The sequence below is a fragment of the Urocitellus parryii genome, chromosome Y (assembly GCF_045843805.1).
Source record: "Urocitellus parryii isolate mUroPar1 chromosome Y, mUroPar1.hap1, whole genome shotgun sequence".
NCBI classification, from domain to species: domain Eukaryota; kingdom Metazoa; phylum Chordata; class Mammalia; order Rodentia; family Sciuridae; genus Urocitellus; species Urocitellus parryii.
Window position 1 is genome coordinate 17431724 of NC_135548.1, and position 8046 is coordinate 17439769.

The 8046-nt window shown below is 36.5% G+C and overlaps 1 pseudogene; it reads left to right on the plus strand.

Moving 5' to 3' along the window:
* The first annotated feature begins 452 nt into the window (after positions 1–452).
* LOC144251081 (large ribosomal subunit protein uL1 pseudogene) lies at positions 453–1018 on the plus strand (annotated as a pseudogene).
* The last annotated feature ends 7028 nt before the right edge of the window (positions 1019–8046 follow it).

Consider the following 8046-nt stretch of genomic DNA (forward strand, 5'->3'; position numbering starts at 1 on the left):
AAATTAATGATTGGCAGGTAAAAAAGAAGAAAAAGAAGAAGAAAAAAGAAAACACAAATGATTCGTATTGGAAGTGAAAGAAGAATGATCACTACGGATCTCTTAGACATTATAATAAATATTATGACCAATTATATGCCTGTAAATTTGATAAACTAGATTAAATGGGCCAATGCCTTGAGAAACACAAACTATGAAATCCAAACAGATAATCTGAACAAATTGATATCTATTAAAGAAATGAAACCATTATAACCTTCCAAAATAGAAAGCACCACGCCCAGGTGGTTTCACTGGTTAATGCTCTCAAAACTTTAAATCCCTCTCTTTCTGGTACTGCGGCGCGAGGAACAATGAGCAGCAAAGTCTCTCGCGACAAGTCCTGCACGGGAACCAGTGCAAGCTCCGCAAGTTTCTGGAAACAGTGGAGCTGCAGATCAGCTTGAAGAACTATGATCCCCAGAAGGACAAGCGCTTCTCGGGCACTGTCAGGCTTAAGTCCACTCCACACCCTAAGTTTTCTGTGTGCGTCCTGGGGGACCAGCAACACTGTGACGAGGCCAAGGCTGTGGATATCCCCCACATGGACATCGAGGCATTGAAGAAGCTCAACAGGAATAAGAAGTTGGTCAAGAAGCTAGCCAAGAAGTATGATGCCTTTTTGGCCTCAGAGTCCTTGATAATGCAGATTCCATGAATCCTGGGTCCAGGCCTAAATAAGGCTGGCAAATTCCCTTCCCTGCTGACACACAATGAAAACATGGTGGCCAAAGTTGATGAGGTGAAATCCACAATCAAGTTTCAGATGAAGAAGGTGCTATGTCTGGCTGTTGCTGTTGGTCATGTGAAGATGACAGATGATGAGCTTGTGTATAACATCCACCTGGCTGTCAACTTCCTGGTGTCATTGCTCAAGAAGAATTGGCAGAATGTCCGGGCTTTATACATCAAGAGCACCATGGGCAAGCCCCAGCACCTGTATTAAGGCACATCCTAATAAATCCTAGTGCTACCAAAAAAAAAAAAAAACTTTAAATCCTTAAGTAAGAGATGATACACATTTTCTCCAGTGTCTTCCAGAAAAAGAAATAGAAAGTACATGTCCTAGCTCATTTTGGGAGGCCAGCATTACAGTGTTTCCAAAAACAAAGACGTCACAAGAAAGGGACACTATGGACTGATATCTCTTATGCAAAAATTCTGTGTAAAATATTAACAAACTGAAGCCAATAATGTTTAAACGGAATTGTGCACCATGAGTGTTTGTGTTAGGATAGGAGGTGTAGACATAAAAGTTCATGATTAGATGAGGAGACCTGGAACCTGATCATTTCATTAATTCATTTAATAGATTAATAACTTGAAAGGACTACTGTACCAGGTTGGCAGGTAAGTGTAGGAAGGTAGACTGTGGTGGAGGAGGTAGGCCACTGGGGGCATGACTTTAGGTTTTATATTTTGTTCCTGGCCTTTCACACACACACTCTCTCTCTCTGCTTCATAGCTTCCATGAGCTGAGCAGCTTTCCTCTCCTGTGCCCTCCTGCCATGATGTTCTGCCCCATCTCAAGCCCAGAGCAGTGGAGTTGGCCCACCATGGACTGAGACTTCCGAAATCATGTGCTCAATATGAACTTTTTGCACTCCAAATTGTTCTTGTCATGTATTTTGGTCACAGCAATGAAAAGCTAATGCAGTGAGCAACTGGGATTTCTTCCAGGTACACAAGGCTAGTCCAAAATTTGAAAAGCAATGTAACCTACCACATCAACAAGTTAAAGAAAAATCACATGAGTACATCAATTGATGCAGAAAAAAAAAATGTTTGACAAAATGTAACACTCCTTCATGATAAAAACTGTCAGTAAACCTGGAAGAGCAGAGAACTTACTCAACATGATAAAGAAAATATACACCAACCTATATTCACATTACATTTAATGGTGAAAAATTAGATGCTCCCTCCCTAAGATTGGAAACAAGGATGTCCTCTCCCTCCACTTGTATTCAATGCCATACTGCAAGTCTTGGCTAGTGAAGTAACACATAAAAATAAATGAGAAGTAGAGAGATTGGGATATAAGAAATAAGACTGTCTTTGTTCACAGATGATGTGATCATTTATGTAAAAATCACCAAATAATTGACCAAAAGAAGGAATGGGGATGTTGCTCAGTGATAGAGCACTTGCTGAGCACTCATAAGGCCCTAGTTCAATCCTTAGTACCACAAATGATCCTCCTGAAACTAATAAGTTTTAAAAGGTAGTAGGATACAAAGTTAATATACAAGTGTCAATTGATTTCCTATATGCAAGAAAATAAATAACTGAAATTAGAAATAAAATATGCCATTCAAAATAGTTACAAAAATAAAATCTTAAATACAAATCTGACAAAATAGCTTCTATATGTGGAAAAACATAAAACTGGTGAAAGAAATCAAAGATCTAAATGACGAACAAATTTGTTCTTTGATTAGAAGGCTCAATACTGTTAAGATGTCAGATCTTCTCCAACTTGATATATAGATTTCATTTTTTTTTTGGTACCGGGGATTGAACCCAGGGGCACTTAGCCACTGAGCCACATCCCAAGTCCTTTTTAAAAATTTATTTAGAGACAGGGTCTTGCTGAGTTGCTTAGAACATCACTAAATTGCAGACACTGGTTTGAACTTATGATCCTTCTGCCTTAGCCTGCTGAGCTACTAGAATTACAGGCATGTGTCACTGCACCCAGTTTAATACAATCTTAAACCAAATCCCAGCAAGCTATTCTGTATAGATAAGTTGACACTTAAACTTAAATAGAAAGGCAAAAGACCTAGAGTGGCCAGCACAATGCTGAAAAATCAAAGTTGGGAAACTCACATGACCAAATTTCATGACTGACTCTTAAGCAACTGTAGTGAAAGACAATGTGGTGTTAGTGAAATAGCACACACATCTATGCAAATAGACACAAAGATCAACAAAACACAGTGCAGAGTCCAGAAGTGGACCCATGCAAATATAGTCAGTTGTTCCTTGATACAGTAACTAAGATCATTCAGTGGGAAAAGGATAATTTAGCAACATTTGCTTATAGATGCCCAGAAGCAAAACCAAAACAAAACTCATAAAAGCTAAACAAAGTCATTACACCTTTCCCCCAAATTTATTCAAAATGAGTTATATACCTACATGTAAAGCATAAAAGAGTAAAAATTGTATAAAACACAAGAGAAAGCCAAGGTGAACTTGGGTTTGTAGTTAATTTTTAACATAACACCTAGAGCACAATACATAAAAGGAAAAAAAATGATGTTACATTTAATTAAAATTGAAGACATCTACTCTGCAAAATACGCCATTTAAGATAGGAGGAAAATATTTACAAAACACATACAGTAGAAAACTTATATCCAAAATATAGAAAGAACACTTAAAATACAAAAATAACAAGACAAATAACACAATTAAAATAGGTGAAAAATCAGAACAGATGCTCATTAAAGATGATATATGGATGGCAAACAAGCACATGAAAAGATGCTCAACATCATTTACCATTAGCGTATTGCAAATTTAAATAATACCACATATGTGTATAGGATGGCTGAAGTCCAACAACTGATACTATCAATCGATGGTGAAGATGTGGAACAATGGGAATGTTAATTCATGGCTATTGCTTATTCAAAATTGTACAACAACTTTAGAAGACAGTTTGGTGATTTTGTACAAAGTTAGGTGTTGTCTGAACATACAATCCAGTAATTGTATTCCTAGGTACTTAGTCAAGTGATTTGAAAATTTGTGCCCACACAAAAACTTCCTCACAGATGTTATAGCAGCTGTACTCATAATTGCCCTAAAGTAGAAGCAACAATAGATCCACCTGTTCTTGATTTACCTATTCATAATTGCCCAAACTAGTAAGCAACTATACATTCACCTACTTATCAGTAGGTGAATAGAAATAAAAAAAACACCCATACAATGGAATATTATTCAATGCTACAAATAAATGAGCTATTAAGTAACAAAACAAGCCAGGTGAGGAGGTGCACACCTGTAATACCAGCAGTCAGGAGGCTGAGGCAGGAGGATTGCAAGTTCAGAGCCAGCCTCAGCAAAAGTGAGGCACTAAGCAACTCAGTGAGACCATGTCTCTAAATAAAAAATACAAAATAGGGCTGGGGATGTGGATCAGTGGTTCATTGTCTCTGAGTTCAATCCCCAGTACCCATCCCTCACCCCCACAAAAAAAGAAACAGAACAATATGTGTGAACTAAGCAAAAGAGGTCATTCCGAAAGGCTACATATTATATGATTCCAAACCATCTGGAAATGACATTCTGGAAAAGGCAAAACTATAGTGATGACCATATAATAAAAATATCAGTGGTCACAGGGGCTCCAGGTGAGGAGGGTAAGAGATGGGTAGGTGAAGCAAAAGGGACTTAAAGGTGGTGAAACCATTCTGTATAATATTGAAATTGTGGCTACATGACACAGCATTATTCAAAAGCCACAGAACTTTACAGCATAAAGAAGTAATCTTAATGAAGCAAATTTTAAAAAATCTTTTAGGAGATTGGGGATTCCAGGATGGAATGCAGAATGTGACCAAAGAATCAAATTGTAGGGTGGTGAGAGGAAGGAGGGATTAACCTAAGTAACTTTGAAAACCTGCAATCTGTAAACCTGAAAGTAAAAGAAAGTGAGATTTATTGTGAGAAATTTATTTTTTGCAGGGGTATGGTTAACAATTCTTATACCACCATACATGTATACTGGAAGAATACAATTAAGTTAATGGATGTTCAATAGTTGGAGCCTGATTCATCATTGTTGTAGTTTATAGATAAGCAAGAGAAGTAGACTAGAATCATCCACGTGATTACAGATTAGAGTTGAAGTCATCATCATGTTTAGCTTACTATATAGATACAGATAGTTACATACAGAAATATTTATAGATATACATAGATTACAATACACACAAACATTTTGGTACTTTTGGCTGTTAAGGCCTAAAAGCAAGTACATCGTGATAGCAGTGAGCACTCTTGGTACCTAGATCTTGGTGTCTCATACCATTCTCCAATAAAAGGAAACATGGATCCTTGAAGAAGTGGCTGGTTTGACAACTGGAGCAGGAAATGCACAAAATAGGACTGGAATATACTATCGTTTCAGAAAGTATGGGGGTACCCCCTCCAACCTAAACCCAAACACATGATTAAATAAAAATAAAAAACACATTTTTGGGATATGAAGAACATAGGATCTATTTGAAAGAGCTCCCAGTGACCTGAGCAAATCTAAAAGAGTATTATATTATAACTGAAATATAAAAATAGATGCTTATGAGTCAATACTGACACAAATCAAGCAGAATGGATAAATCTCCAGGGCATGAGAATTTCAGGTAATTTATGAAAATATTCTACCCACAAAAATTAGTGTGACCTGCCCATAGTAACTCTTCCTAAGGAGTACACTATAGAAGGTGGAAAAAAGTAATTTTATAATGGAGGAGCTTTATGACAAATTTTGCCTCAGCTGATTGATTACAGAAAAATCAACAGTGACAAGTCATGTTGATCATATATTCCTATCATGTGATGGAAATGGCATTTACCTCTGTGATCTCCCTTCCCCAGATTTGTAACTCAGTCAAATCATGAGAAAAATATCAGAAAAATCTCTGTTAAGGCAGATTCCAGGAAGTACCTGAGCAGTACTCCTCAAAATGATCAAGGTCATGAGTAACAAGGAAAGTCTGAGAAACTGTCACAGCTGAGAGGAGCCTAAGGAAATGTGATAATTAAATGGAATGTGGTATCCTGAATGGCATCCTGGAACAGAAAAAAGGACATTAGGTAAAAACTAAGGAAATATGAATAAACAATGTACCTTAGTTAATAATAATGCATTGATTCATTCATTAAGTGTGTATAGTAATGTAAGTTGTTCATAATATAAAAATTAGGCATAGAGGGCTGGGGCTGTAGCTCAGTGGTAGAGCACTAGCCTTGCACATGTGAGCACTGGGTTCAATCCTCAGCACCATATAAAAATAAATAAATAAAATAAAGGCATGCTGTCCATCTACAACTATAAACTTTTTAAAATGAGTCATGGATTATGAGAAATCTTTATATTGTCTTTGAAATGAATTCTTCTTTCTTTCTCTTCTTATTTTTTGTTTTAATGGTGCTGGGGATTGAATCCACCGAATCACACACACTAGGCAAGCACTGTACCACTGAGCTACATCCGTATCCTTCTTTGGATTTTTTCCTATAAATCTAAAACTATTACAAAATGAAGTTTTTTGTAAAAGAAATCAAGATAAACCAGCAATGAGCAATTAGAAAGTAAATCGGGTAAAGGAGTTTCTTTCCCCCAAAAACTTCTGTTGCTAAACAGAAGTATAAAATAGCTAAGGAAAAACAAAATAAGGAGTGTGAGAGGCTTATAAAAAGAAGAATCTACAATTTTACAAAAGAACACTTGATGAGATCTAAATATATGGAGATACACTCATGTTCCTGGATGGGAAACTCAATAATGTAAAGACATCAATTCTTTCCAAGCTAATCTATAAATTTAATTCTCTCACAGTCAAATTCCCAGCAGGAGTTTTCACAGAACTTGACAAATTGATTAGAAAATTCATGTGTGAGAGAAAATGCACAAGAATAGCTAAGACAATTTTGAAAGGTAAGAACAATGGAAAGGGAGACTTGCTTGACCAGACATCCAAATATTTCATACATTTCTAGGAATAAAAACTGTGTGCTAGAGCTCTATTCAAAGGAGATAACAATGGGTATGCCATAAATTCAGACCAATCAGAATGGACAAGAGCCCTAAATAGCCAATTTGGCCTGAGGCAGGATTACTGGCCTAATAATCAGACCTAGCACAGGGATAGAGATGGGGAACAATGGCACTGAATAGAGACCAGAAACACATCCATGTGTATGTGGTAATCTGGTGTTTAATGAAGGCGGCTTTTCAAATAAGCAGAGAAAGAATGGTCTATTCAATAAATAGTATTGAGGCAATTGGCTATCCATTTGGGAAAAAAATTAGATCCTTTCTTCACACCATTTAAAAGTGAAATTACAGACAAATTAAAAGCAGAAGATATAAAATATAAAGTATGAATCTATGATAAGAAAATATTGAAAAGTATGGTTATAATATTGATGTAGGGGGAAAAACCTTCTTTTAAAGAAACCATAGAAAGTGAAAAAGATCTCAATGAAAAGACTGATACATTCGATGCCATCAAAACTCTGAAATGTCTGTATAACAATAATCACCATAAACAAAATTAAAACACAAAGGACAGATTGGGAGACATGATTGGCAACTTTTATCCAGGTGGTCTTCCGTTTCTCTAACACCCCCTTTATTTTATTTTATTTTTGCTTTAGCACATGTAAAATTTCTATTCCTAGTGTCTGAAATGCTGAATCTGTACTTTAATTCTCATGAGATGTAAATGATTTGCATTTCATCTCTTCATAGATGCATTCCCTAACAGTCCAATACAAGCAGCCATTCCCCACCTTTCATAATCTACCCTGACACTCCTTTTTATTCTCCTCAGAACACTAACTGTTCCAGAAAGTGAGTCTGGTCAGGAGTATGGTAGCACCTGCCTGTAATCCCAGCCACTTGGGAAGCTGAGGCAGGAGGATTTCAAATTCAAAACTAGCCTCTGCAATTTAGCAAGGCCTCCATCTCCAGATTACAACTAAAAAGGACTGGGGATGTGGCTCATTGGTAAAGGGCCCCTGGTTCAATCTCCAGTACAAAAATAAATAAATGAGAGAGAAAAGAGAAAGAAAAAAGAAAGTGAGTCTATATTTGTTTACTGCTTCTCTGTCAGGCCCATTAAACAGACTTGTTCTCTTATTTTCTGTATCTTCTGTATCCCCAGTGCCTTCCACTGTGCATGGCATACAACAGATGCTCAATGAATATTCCTTAAATGAATTAATGTACAAATTTATAAATTATAATAGACTCCTAAAAATAAG